Source organism: Hylobates moloch, unplaced genomic scaffold, assembly GCF_009828535.3.
Source record: "Hylobates moloch isolate HMO894 unplaced genomic scaffold, HMol_V3 SCAFFOLD_7, whole genome shotgun sequence".
Taxonomy (NCBI): domain Eukaryota; kingdom Metazoa; phylum Chordata; class Mammalia; order Primates; family Hylobatidae; genus Hylobates; species Hylobates moloch.
Genome location: NW_026652282.1, coordinates 106,218,364 through 106,232,545, shown reverse-complemented (window position 1 = coordinate 106,232,545; position 14,182 = coordinate 106,218,364). Strand labels below are relative to the sequence as shown.

Below are 14,182 nucleotides of genomic sequence, written 5' to 3'. Positions count from 1 at the left end.
ATCAAAAGCTGGGAAAATGGGAACACACGGTTCAGAGAACTCCCCCTGGCGTCACTCTGTACTACCTCTCTTTCTGAAACTGAATCCGGTCCCCCTGCTCTGGAGCGCAGAGACCAGCCCGGAAGCCGACCTTGGGCAGGGGCCGCCACCCAGGGAGAGGAACAGTTGGAAGCTCTGGTGTTCGCCCACCGCGCCAAGAGGAACTCTTCCCGGTAACTAGCACCAGCCACGACTCCAAGCATGCCTTATGGTAACCTCTAGCGGGTTCCCAACTCGGCAATAGCTTCTCGCTCTCCTGTCCCTGTTCTTGCGGAGGAAAATTTAAAACGTGCGTGCACATATACACATTCACACACGCCCTTCTTTCTTTACTTAAAAAAAAAAAAAATCAGTAAACGTCCTTCGCCCAAAGAATGTGCGACTCTTCACGCTCTCTTTTCTTTACCTAGAGGTCAGCAGTCCCTTGGGAGCACACGCGGTGCTCCCTCGCTGCTCTGCGCGCCCCCTACCTGCCTACGGCTGGGGTGGCGCCGCGGGGCAGGAGGCTTGGGAATCCGCTAGACTCCTATTTCTCCAGTTGGTGCAGCTCCCCTGGCTCGGCACTTGGTATCTCCCACGGTCTTGCTCTCTGTGGGAAGCCGGAAAGAAGACTGCTGTGGGCGTCGCCGCCACCCCTCCCGGAATCAGAGCCTGCTCCTAGCGGGCATCTAAGCCTCCTACTTCAGACTCACATCTGGCCCAGCCAGACAGATGTTAGCCGCTGGAGAGTGCCTCCATGCGAAGCGCCCCAAGTCCCGAGCATGCCCAGTCGGACTCCTAAGGCTCCTGACGCGAGTTTCTGGGCGTGCAGATTCCGCTTCTCCGCTTTTTCGAGGAAGCTGAGGAGGGTTGGGAGGGAGGGACGGATCCAGGGCTTGGGGCAGCGCGCTGGGTTCGCCGGAGTACGTGCCCTGGTGCCAGGCTGGGTGAGGGGCGGAGCCGTTTAGGGAGCCCAGGAACCTGGGCGGCCAGGCAGGGCAGGATCCCTTAGCGCTCCCCTCTTCCCCCAACCACCTTCAGGTGGAAGTCGTTACTGCTGATCTGATGCGCCGCCAATAGGCTGCATGTGGCCAGCCGGCCTTGGAGCTCTGGGGTCACACTGTCAGCGGGGCGCAGTCGGCGGTGCACTCTCACCGACCGACGCACGAGAGCTTGTGGGTCGCTTACGCACCGCATTCACGGGCTTTTGGCTTTTCTGGAAGGCGGGGGAGAGGAGAATAAGAGAAGGAAACCAAACAATTTCTCTCCCCCCCGCCCTTTTTTTTTTTTGCCAAAGTTATACTGGCAAAAGACTTCGCATTCTAAGTCAGTCTTGAGGCTTTGAACATAGAAGCAGTGATTGTGCTCCTGTGTGTGTGCGCGCGTGTGTGTGCACGCGATGTTTGTGTATGTCATGACTAGGTAACATTGTCCCAGGCTGATCCTGGGGTTGACAAATACTCATCCGAACGCCCCACCCCACCCTCACCCTCAGGAGAAAGTAATTAAAAAAAAAAAAAAAAAAAAAACTAGTCGAGTGAGTCCCCTCGCCAGGCATCTACCCACTGTGGTAGGAAATCTAAATTTTGTTGATCCATATTTCCTTCCTCTGCTCCCATATCCAGCTTTCTCCTTCCCCTCTCCACCCTATAACACTCTGATCTTTCTCATTTTGACTTCCCTTCCTCTGCCCGATACCTGCTCCTTAAGCCCTTCTCCTCTTTCTCCTCCTCCTCCTCTCCCCCTCCTCCTCCCCCCACCTCCCATCTCAGCTGCGGCTAAAACCTGGAGTCTTGGGGAAAAGGAGAAAAAAAAAAAAAACTCGGCTGTGAAGCTGTCAAACCGGGCATGCTCAGTAGATAGGGCAGGTTTTTTGGTCTCGAGTAGCGGAGAAACATTTTTTGCACCACCGCGACCAGCCTTAGAGCGCGGCGGCGGCGGCCACGGCAACATCAGTCCAGCCATCAGCCGTGCAGACGCCCAGCACTCGGGAGCGCGGCGAGCTTCGGCTCAGCCCGGAGTTCACCTCCGAGTGCCCCGGGGGCTGAGCTCACCCCTTCTGCTCTCTCACACACGAACACTCTCTTTCACTCACACACACACACACACGTATTCACACTCTCTCGCACACACATAGGACCCTGGGCGCAAGCACCCTTCCGGCAGCAGTCGTCCGCTGGTGCAATAGTAGCTAGGTTCGGTTCCTGCCTCCGGCGGCCGCCGGTTTAGAGCACCGCCGCCAGCAGCCGGAGGAGAGCAATGCGGGGACCAGAGCGGCAGCTCGAACAGTAATGTGGATTTACAGTCGTTTCCCGCAGGAGTCGGCCGAGACGCCCTAAGTCCCGGGCACTGGCAGCGCCCGGCGGAGCCGAGCACCTGGCGAGGGGGCGGGGGAACCGCACCTGGGGACGCCGCCGAAACTTGCGCTTGGAATAGGTAGGTGCGTTTCTCCTGGCTCCCACCCCATTCCTTCTCGCTCCCGCCCGCCACCCCCAACCTTCTACCCCAAGGACTACAGGCGAACTTCGCCCCGAGGCTGCAGGCGGCGGATGGCGGCTCCCGGCTGTGAGCGGCCGGTTGAGTCCGCTCTGGGACTCCTGCCCGAGGTGGCAGAGCCTCCGCATCCTTCTTCTCCCGGTCTCCGCCGGCCATGGGGCTCTGGACCATCTGGGGCAGAAGGGAGGTCGGCCTTGTTCGCAGTTCAAGCTTCCAGCGGGCCCTGGGGACGCTGCACTTCGAGGGCTCGCTGGGCTTCCCAGGCGGCACTTTTACCAACCAACTCCTTCAGTTCTGAGAGGGAGCCTCCTCGCCTCGGCTCTCGCGCAGAGCCCAGGCACTCTAACAAGTGGACCTGGGTGCTTGGGGTGAGGATGGGAGGCTCGGTCTAAAAAGAAAGAAAGGGGCGCTTCTCTGGCATCCCTCCCATCCTGGAGCGTTCGCCCGGGGCTCTGCCACTGGGGTCCAGGTCCTGCTGTCTCCGCAGAGAATATGCCCAAGGGCTAGGACGCACTTTAGTACCTGTTTGCTTCTGAATTTCTATTTGAGCCTCACTCAGGGAGCCCGGGTTCCCGGGGGAACTCCAGGACCTCCTAACCTACGCCGCTGTCGAGGGCCCCACCCGATGCGTCCTCCCTATACCTTTGTCAATCTTTGTCAAAAGAGACAGTCATTACAGCCCAGGCGGTGCTCCTGGACCGTCGGTGTTGACTTTAACCATGCGCTCCAATGCGCGGGTTTGTGTGTTTCCGCATTTCATCCGGAGACGTGGTGCCCGAGATTCAGCAAAGGCCAGCATATCTGCGAGCGCCAAGCACGCGCTAGGCAGGCTTGGGGAAATGTAACCTCACTTTCTTCCACTCCGTAACGGGAGGGTTGCCAATTTAGTTTCAGGATGCTTTGCCTAGAGGCGGAGAAGGGGAGATTGTTAGCGCTACTTGGTGAGTGGATGTGTTTGCAGTCAGGAGTATATTTAAACATTTCAGTGAACCCGATGCAGTCAGTTGTTTACAATTGCGGAGACAGACGATCGCACTCCACTAGTAAATGTTTCCACGTCTGTGTCGCCACTGGGAGAGTAGGGGCGGGGGCGGGGGCTGGTTTGCAGCTCGTACTCGCCGTCGGCAGCTTCGGGTTGAGCAGCTCTGCATCACTGCTACTGGCGATATGCTAATAGGGGTAGAAAAGCTCTACATCTCCAATAGGAAACAATTGGTCAGTAAACATCCTGAACTTAACTGTTTTTTTCCTGGGATACCAACCTGGAGGTGTTTTTGAGGTGGCCCAAAGAAATACAAAGAGAAGTTCTTAGTGCCACAGAAAGGAAATTAGTAGCCATTTGGTTTTAAAGACCAAAAGGAAACGAAACATCCCAGTGCACTCTAATAGGTACTGTTAGATTAGCGGTTAATTGATCGCGTTTGTGACAAGTAAGTGTCGCAGACAGCTTCCTTGAATTTTAGACTCTTGTTCTATGATTATAATTAACAAGCCAGGTAACAATGCACTGTGAGAATCAATTGCTACTCTTAACGTGTTTGAGGAGAACATGGCAAATGTCTGCTCTATTACATGTTTTTTTTGGCTGAAATAGCCCAGTTCATCTTCCTAGTCCGAAGTCTTCTGATCTGGAGCAGTAGATACTCCAGTGTTACCAAGAAAGGGCAGAGTCTAAGAGGGAAAGGCTTAAAAAATAAAATTAATGAAAAGGCGATCCACACCTTTAACTTCTGCTCCATGATTACCCAGCATCTGCTTGCTTGCCTCACCCCCGCTCCTTGCTCTTCATATCTGCAATGTGGGGAAAAATGAATTTTCATAAGGCATAGTAAGACCCTCAAAGTAAATAACTGGAGAAACAGAATCCCAATTTTGCCATTTTAGTTCAAGTTCATAACACTATTTTGTGATGCATTAAATAATTTACTATTGCAAAGTTGGGGTTTTTAAGGGTAATTAAAGGCTTTCAGGTATGACAAAATAATGTTGAAAACTTTTCATGATTAAACAAAGTCAAAATATGCATTTAAAAAGGGATCATGTAATTCCTAAAATAAATCCATGCTCTAAATATTATTTAAAAGTTTTCAGGTTGTTCCCCAGAATGTTTCTGAAAAACAGGTGTTTCTATAAAACAACTCTATGAAGAAATGTTAACATTTTCATAATAAAACTAGTCGAGTCCAGTCCTGAGAACAATGTCAGATATACATAGCAGAAAAAAACCCACAAATATTTTTGCTTACATGAAGTAGTATTTTCCATTAGGTTTAGGTTCCAATTATGAATTAGGGACAGTCATGTCATTTGACAAAATATACAGTGAGGCTAAAGAATGCTTTGTAGAATCATTGTGCTGTAAAGGTGATTAAGATTTCAAATACTCAAACGTATAGGTGTATTAAAATAAAATTGTATTATACATAACTATCATCACATTCAAAGGCCTAATTCAGTCTGAATACCCTAGAAGTCTCAGTGTTTCAATTCAGCTATTATATGTGTAAATAACACCGACATAATCATAGTTTCCCTCATAGTCATTGATCCTTTCTGATACCTTTACCAGAAAGATTCTTGCTGAAGCAGAACAGTCTAGCATTCAAGTTTATTCTATACGATATTACTTTAAATTGTCAAACTGCAAAACATTCCTGATATGTTGTTTCTGAAAACAGAAAACTTAGTGGAAATTTATTTTCTGTGACAGCCTTAAAAACTTGGAAGTAGTAAGAAATTTTAGTGTTAATTAATAAAACAAAAATTTTTCATATTCTATGTTAGAGATACACATTTGGAATCCATATAATTTTTGCTTGAAGCTTGCTTTTCCTAAGTCATTCAGTTTCAGATTTAAGTAAAGCTATCAAGTAGTTGGTATAGATTATGGTTAATAAATTCCCTATAGTTTCCCAAAACAAATTAATTATTATTTATGCAGTTATTTATTTACTTACTTATAAATGACCAGAGGTCAAAAGAAGACCAGTACTTTGAATAACTGACTCAGTGATTAATTTTTTTTTGACGAAAACAAATTTTCTTATAGTACTCATATTTGTTCTCTTTCTCTCTCTCTCTCACACACACACACACACACACACACACACACACGCATGGAAGCAATTGCTTGTGAATGCCTTGAATCAGGTATAAAACATGTACAATAGCTTTATTAAAATTATATATATTTGTTAAATTGCTGTGGATTTTAACCTCAAAATTAATAATCCATGCATACTTAAAAAGCTTCCCATCACTTAACATTTAGAAGAAAGGTTTAAACTGGATTCCTAGTATGACTACAGGCAGATGAAAAATATTGTAAGGTACAAAATTTAGCAATTCTGACCAACAGCATATACCCACGACTGGAAGTGTAACTGCTGATTATAAAAATTAAAAGGAATCAAATTTCAGAAATGCTCACATATACCACAATTTCTTTAAATCATCTACAGATTCTGCGTATTAGATTAAATCACTATTTTTAATGGAGATTGCTATTATTTTTCCTTCCCCTAAAAGGTAAAAATATTCTGAATCCTGGCTTAATATATTATTTTTATTCCTGTTTTCCATTGATTTTTTTTTTAGAACAGAGGAAAGTAAATATCAAATATAACCAGCTAGAACCATGCTTAGTTTGAGCAGGTGAATGCTATAAAAGGCTTCACACAGCTTTTGATTATTCTTAACAACCTTGATGACCAACCATAGGTGTCTGTTCAGTATTCAGTGCTCTGTTATGGCAATTTATATAATGTATAGAGATTTTGTAGTTTGCTAGACGTGCTGTGGTACAATTTAGCAAGACCAGCAAAATTGCTTACATTTGGAACCCATGAAAAATAGGGCTGAGGAAATTGGAATATGATGGCATAGACTGAAAATTATTATATAACAATATTTATATCAATTGCAATGCTAACATTTCTGTATAGAAATTAAGCTAATTTTAATTTGAAAAGTAAATATTTTTACAGGTGACCTGGATCCCTAATATTTTAAAATAGTAATCTAGAGTCTAATAAATGAAGTCTATTAGATTTTTATGTAACTTCAGGACCCATTTCAAGGCCTGGAAGTATAATCTTGGATAATTTACAACTTAAAAAATTATTCTAAATTGTACTTCCTGTCCGAGCCTCCACTTTAGGTAAACAATAGCATATGGTGAAACATGCATATATGCCAACTAACCACTACCTCTTGGATGATGTTTTTAATGTGATGTAATGATTCTGAAATATTGGATTCTCCACCCCCGCTCTATTCTAACTGTAAGAGTGGAGAAGCTAATTGGAAAATGGACACATAAAAACATGTTAAAAATCTCTTTTCACATGGGTGGTTAATCCCCTATGAAGTTCTTACCTGGGAGCCTTTATATTTCTGTTTATGGTAGATATGTGCCAAGGTTAATATTTTTTCTCTGGGTGCTTATGACAAATTTCTATGACTGAATCTAGGTGACACCCAAATATGTGACTGCACCATTCTGTTAACCATCCAACTGTTTGGGGCGACAAACATCTGGTTGTTTGAGAAAATTGTTTACTTAGTTTCTGGGTGTTTTGGAGTCACTTAACAGGCCGATGACCCTTAATATCCATGTCAAAAGAGAAAGAAAAAATAAAACACTTTAAAATACATGTAAAATATCTTAAACACTCTTGGGTTACTATAAAATGCCCAATGAACTAAATGCCATCGTGAATCTACAGCCTTCTATAAAATGTATAAGGAGATGTTGCTTGCATTCTCCAACAATTACAGAAACAGAAACACACTGACCTTTTCAGCAAGCCAGGAAATTAAAAACTTTAAGTTCAGTTCTACACTCTACTCCCCTTTCCCTGCCCCCCACCCCTGCCCCCTGTACTGTTTCATCAGTTTAAAGAAATTGACTTAAGGGGCTTGATACAGTTGCTTCTTAAAATTTCCTGTACCTCATTTTCCACTGATTGTGCTACTGCCATGGAAACTAGATGGGACAGACAGCTGGGAGTCACTAATTCAGAATGGGAATCTGCTTGTTAATTTAATTTCATGCCAGCCTGTTGGTCTCTGAAAGTAACTGTAAAAGGCTGGGGAATTGAATTTGCTAGAAATAAATGATTAAGCCGAACGAAAAATCAGTGCCATCTCTGTCATTTTCCTGAAAAATCTTACTACAACCCTCTTTGTCCCTACTCAAGCAATTTTTAAAAAATAATCACAGAAAGAGAAGTTTGATTTGTGCATTCCTATTGGTATGTATGTATTCTATGGAGCATTTTTTGTTCTAATAGAACATTCACAGCTGTAAAATAGTTTCATAATAGCTATTACATTGAAAAAATATGTTCTTTCAAATTATGATTTTGTAGACTTTGAAGAAGCCTAGTTAGTGATGATAGGAAAACAATATAAATGATGCTTGAATTTTCCAGTAGAATTGGTTATTTTTCCCTTTCAAATAAAAAAAGTCTTATTACAATATCTATGCCCCACTTTTATTACAGAGACCAAATGCATTTGAATACATTTATTTGAAATTTGTATAACAGTCATTTTACCAGTCACCAGAAAGCATACTGATTGTTTTAATTTTATTCGACTAAGTTGTAAATTAATAAGTAGTCAATAATGAGGAAATTGCCTTTTAACGTTTCTCGTATTCTGTTTTAATGTTTTTGTGGCTGATTATGAGCTATGAAATTAAATTTTGGAATCACAATCTCTATGATGAGCTGAATTGCAATCCATGTCAAGTCTTTTGCAATACCGGCTAAAGTCCTGAGAAACTAGTATTATTTTTCTGTCAATTTGTAGCTGTAAGCAAATTTCTATATTAAGACTGAGAGAAGATCTTTGGTAAGGAAACAAAGAATGGAAAGATATATAAAGGTCAGAAGGTATTTTTCTGTTTTAAGGTTAATAAAATTTCAAAATATATATGTTCAAGGTAGAATTATTCATGATAGAATGAAGTAGTTATTTAAAAGTTTAGGAAAACTAATATCCACATTTTTACAGTTTAGGGAATACTGAGAATATCAGTATCCAGTTGTTGAGTGTTGAATTACGTGTATTTTATTCTTTGGTTTATTTTTTGTTACTTGGACTATATCTGTGTGATACTAAAATCTGACTAAAACTTAAAAAAATTGGGACAATTATCACGGAACTTGTAGAATTCATAATATCAGTATCTTCTTTGTCGTGTCGATTTCCTCTAACCTTTCAGCAGATGCTTGCATTTGGATGAACAATGGAAAAAGTCATTCATTCATCTGGATGGTTCCAGCTTCCACTGTTTACTCAAATCCTCAGTTTTTATGGTTCTATAGCCTCGGTTTCCCTTTTGAAATCACCATATATTTATTTTTCAATTGTTTTTCTATTTAGATGAAAGGTATTGTAAGTATTCAGGATGCTGATGCATATTATACATATATATGTAACTTTCAGTAGAATTTCTATACGGTTATATTAAAGGAAATCCACTTTCATTTTAACGTTTTAATGTTTGGAATCAATTTGGTGTTTTTAGTTGCCTGTATGAATGATGGTTTTTAAACAGCCAAAACAAAAGTACATGGCTATCAGTTTGCATACTTCTGGGACAATCTGATCACTGGCTAAGGTCAAAGAGAAAATTTCCCAGTTGCATGGTTTTGCATAATTGGTGGATTCTAAGTGTGTATATTACCTCTAATGTCTCTATCTGGTTTAGACACCTGTCAAAGAGAAGGTGCCAGATTAGATGGACAATTGGTTTATTAGATATTGCAATCCCTATGTCCCAGCTGCATACAGACATTTTAAGAAAACTCTTCAGTTGTTCAGAGACATTAGAAAGAGATACTGCAGATGGCTGATCTCAATAATCCAGGTTTTTTCAGGTACATTTAAAATTAAATGTCCTAGAGATGATTAATTCAGGAAAGTTATTGATAATGAACTCATCTTATGCTACACATCCTTTGCACCTATGATGATACCTTATTAAAGGTGTTTCAATTTTGCTAATTACCACCTGTGTTTAAATATAGAGGTGTATAAATACACTATAACTACACAGTGGCTGGAAGCCTTCTCAACCTAAAATTTTGGTACTGTTTTCAGCTTACTCAATTCCTATCAACAAAATGTTTGTGGTCAACATTTTGAATTTATACTCTGTGCCTTATCCCCCTCCTGCTTTTAACATTAATGATTTTCTTTTTTAAAGCTGCTCTGCTTAATTGTAAGCATTTGATTGATACTGATGTGTGATCTGTTCTATTAAGTAGCCCAAATATGTGTTTGTGTTTATGTGTGTGGGGCTGACATTTTTTAAATGAATATTTATGAAAACATACATACATTGTGGACAAGGATTTCATAAGCATCATTTACAGACACATATAAATACGCCACTTATTTGCTTACTGTATATTTCAAATGAATATGTATTTGTGACTGTGACTCATTATACGCTTAAAGCTTTAAGTAATGTAGGAAAGCATTTTCAGAATTGTGAAGCAAGTCAAAAAAAAGAAACTTTTTTGGGGAAGATAGTATTAATTTCACTAATGAGATCTAGTGACCGCTAAGGGAGAAGAACAGTACAGTTGATTGGCCAATTAATACCTATTGTTAGACTTGAGAATAATCTTACATTTTAAATAATAAAATCACTCTAATTCATTCCTTCCTTCCTTCCTTCCTTCCTTCCTTCCTTCCTTCCTTCCTTCTTTCCTTCCTTCTTTTTTATTTCTCTTTTTAAACTACTTTTAAGATTTGGGTTGGTATACAGTTTTAAGAGAAAGAAAATAGGCTTTAGGACACTCACTAAAATATTGGGAGTGATTACTCTTTTTATTCTTCTTCTGATTCTGGCCAATTCTTTATATATGTTCTAGATAATTATAACCATAATATAAGATATTATTATTTATATTTTTTTCAGTTCGTACCTTCTTTCAGTTGTCTTGGGTAGGGGCTATAATGTCACACTGCTTTACTGGGTTGGTATTTATTATAGATGTACTCTGTTCGTGTATTCATATGCTGCTGGTACATTTGTGATATATCTTTCCTGTTTAGTCTAATAAAATCTCAACACTTAGGTGTGACACTATTTATTTTTGGTTTGGAATTCATGAAGTGTCAACATAAGGATGCTACATTTTCTTCATTGTTTTGTTCTTTCCCTATTTGAGATACTGCTTTGATGAAACATTGGACAACTTGTGAAAGTGAGGTAATTTTAATGTAAACAATTAGAATTCAGTGCAAGGGAAATATTTTAACCAGTAATTTAACATGGAAGAGAGAAAATTTTAACAATTTACTTCTGTAAAACATGGAATAAAGTATCCTTAAGAAAATGTGTAAAACAGCAGTAGACATAGTGAGAGAACAGTGGTCCTAGATATTTAGCAAAATACTTGGAACTGCTTTACTATTGGAAGGGAAAAAAATTAACATTTACACTGATAATCTGTGACAATGGGTCTTGAAGGCTCCTGTTTTCCACAGAGGCCCTCCAGGTCTCGTGCACTGGTCTCTCCTTTTACTGAAAACTTCAGTATTACATAGTTTTGGTTATATATCATAAAACAATTTTTATGAAGGAAAATTTTCATTTGCTCATTCTTCCATTCATTCATTTACTAATTTATCAAACCTTCCTCAATGCCTCTGTTTACCTGGTGCTACAGAGACATTAAAAAATCATCTTTGGGAGACAGATATATAAGCATACTCTGGTCATATAACAAATGCTACAGTAGAGGAATAATTAGAATGCTCTGGAAACTCAAAGGTTGATATAGTTTTATAAATAATCAGTTATTTGAATTGATTCTTAAAGAGTGTCTAGGATTTTTTTAGTCAGAATATGGAGAATCACATTCCACATGATCTTAGGGCTGTGAAAGAACACAAGGTTAAATTAGCAATGGGGAATACCAATCTAGGACAAGGGAGTGCCATTTTATTTCCTATCTGAGCCTGGAGAACAGAGGTCAGGGATAACGTCTTATTTTATTTCCATTTATGTGTCTGACATACAGAAGAGGCTTAGTACACATTTGTTGAGTGAATGAATGGGTTGGTATTTTGCTGCATGGAGATAATCCTAGAAAATGGTGTTTTTCCTGAGGTTTATCCAAAATTAAGCAGTGTGCTATGTTGTAGCAGCGTCAACTGAACGAGATAAGGGGTTTTAAAGTGAGGGCAAGGTGAATCAACCTTGTTTTAGAAAGACATCACCAGTATGGAGAAGGGATTGAAGTAGATTAAGAGTATAGTAGCAGTGAGACCAATAAAGAGGCAGTACTGCAACTGTGACCAATTATGAGGACATGAACCAAGGCAGTGACAGTAAGGATGGAGAGGAGTGGACAAATTTGAGAACCACTCATAAGGTTGAATCAATGATTCTTAGAAATTGATTAAATTTAGGGTGTGAGGAAGTGTGAGGAAGAAGGAGGGAGTGACTCTGAGGCTTTCGTCTTGGGAAACTAGGTAATGCCGTGAAGCAGAATAGGGAATACAGAAGAAAAAGTTGGTTTTAGTGGGGATAATGCGGTCAGGTTTGGACTTACTCAATGTGAGACACCAGCTAGATATCCAGATGGAGACGGATTGTGCCAGATGGAAATTACAGACCTGGCTGGGTGCAGTGGTTCCTGCCTGTAATCCTAGCAGCTTAGGAGGCCAAGGAAGGAGGATTACTTGAGCACAGGAGTTCGAGACAAGCTTGGGCAACATAGTGAGACCCCATCTCTTTTTAAAAAAAAAAAATTAACTGGGCGTGGTGGTACATCTCTTTAGTCCCAGCTACTCAGCACTCTGAGGTGGGAGGATTGCTTGCTTGTGCCTGGGATGTTGAGACTGCAAGTGAGCCATGATTGCACCACTGCACTCCAGTCTAAATGACAGAGCAAGAGCTTGTTCTAAAAAAATACAGATCTGAAGATAAAGTCTGGAATTAGAGATCTGGGTGTCATCAATCAACATAGTAGTTGAAATCATAGGGGCAGGTAGGTGAGCATAGCTAGAGAGTATATACAGTCATCTTTTGGTATCTGTGGGGACCGGGTTACAGGACCCCCCACCATAGATACCAAAATCCACAGATAGTCACGTTCGTGATATAAAATGGTATAGTATTTGCATATGACCTAAGTATATACTTTAAGTCATCTGTAGATTACTTAACAATACCTAATACACCAGATGCAAGGGTGTACATGCCTATAGTCTGAACTACTTGGGAGGCTGAGGCAGGAGGATCCTTTGGTCCCATGAGTTTGAGTCCAGCCTGGGCAACATAGCAAGACCCCATCTCTAAAAAAGAAAATCGAATACAATACCTACACATCACTTTATTCACATGGATTCAACAAAGTACTTGCTGTGCGGCAAATTCAAGTTTTGCTTTTGGGAACTTTGTGGAATTTTTTTCCGAATATTTTTGATTCACGTTTGATTATATCTACAGATGTGGAACTCATGGATACAGAAAGTTGACTGTATAGAGTAAAAAGAAGCAAAGATGAAATCTTGAGAAACACTGCATTTAAGAGTTTAGTGAAATAAGAGGAGCCTTCAAGAGAGAGGAAGTTAGAGTAAGATCAGAGAGGTAAAAGCCATACAAGATAACAATAAAATAGAAGCTAAGGGAGGAAATAATTTTATAAATGCCACTTGGGCAAAGACATGAAAAAATAATTCACAAGAGAGGAAATAGAAATGGGAAATGGAAAAAAATGACTGAAAAATACCTCAACCTTCAGTAATCAACATAAATGGTATTCAATGAATATAAAGTTTCTCTTATGCAAGGCAAATAAGTTCTAGAGATCTTTTGTCCAACATAGTGCCTTAAATAACAATACTGTATTGTACACTTACAATTTTAAGAGGGTAGATCTCATGTTGAAGGTTCTTACCACAGTTTGTATATACATGTATACATACAAATTAGAAACAATAAATGCTTGTTTATTTTAAAATTAAAATAATGCTCAGTGCAATTTTTCAAGTCCCAAATGTTAGTCATTCTTGATTTCTCTTTTTTAACACCTGACACCCAACCAATTAACAAATGCTGACTCTACCTTCAAACTATATTCTTTATCTGAATAATTTTCATCTCATTCATTACTAACACTCTAGAACAAACCACCATCATTTCTTACCTGGACTACTGAAACAGCCTTCTAATTGATATCCCTAGATCCATCTTTGTTCTCATATAGTTTTTCACACAGCAACCAGGATGATCATTTTATTTTATTTTATTTTATTTATTTTTTTATTATTATACTTCAGGTTTTAGGGTACATGTGCACAATGTGCAGGTTTGTAACATATGTATCCATGTGCCGTGTTGGTTTGCTGCACCCATTAACTCGTCATTTAGCATTAGGTATATCTCCTAATGCTGTCCCTCCCCGCTCCCCCAAACCCACAACAGTCCCCGGAGTGTGATGTTCTCCTTCCTGTGTCCATGAGTTCTCATTGTTCAATTCCCACCTATGAGTGAGAACATGCGGTGTTTGGTTTTTTGTTTTTGCGATAGTTTACTGAGAATGATGGTTTCCAGTTTCATCCATGTCCCTACAAAGGACATGAACTCATCATTTTTTATGGCTGCATAGTATTCCATGGTGTATATGTGCCACAA

At 40.5% G+C, this 14,182-nt stretch overlaps 1 protein-coding gene across 1 annotated transcript in view; it reads left to right on the top strand.

Moving 5' to 3' along the window:
• Window positions 1-1,865: 1,865 nt before the first annotated feature.
• Window positions 1,866-14,182, top strand: part of TENM1 (teneurin transmembrane protein 1) — an 854,513-nt gene continuing 842,196 nt past the window's right edge. Inside the window, exon 1 of the mRNA XM_058441351.1 lies at window positions 1,866-2,454. The gene's annotated coding sequence lies outside the window, so the exon portion shown is untranslated. The remainder of the gene's footprint in view (window positions 2,455-14,182) is intronic.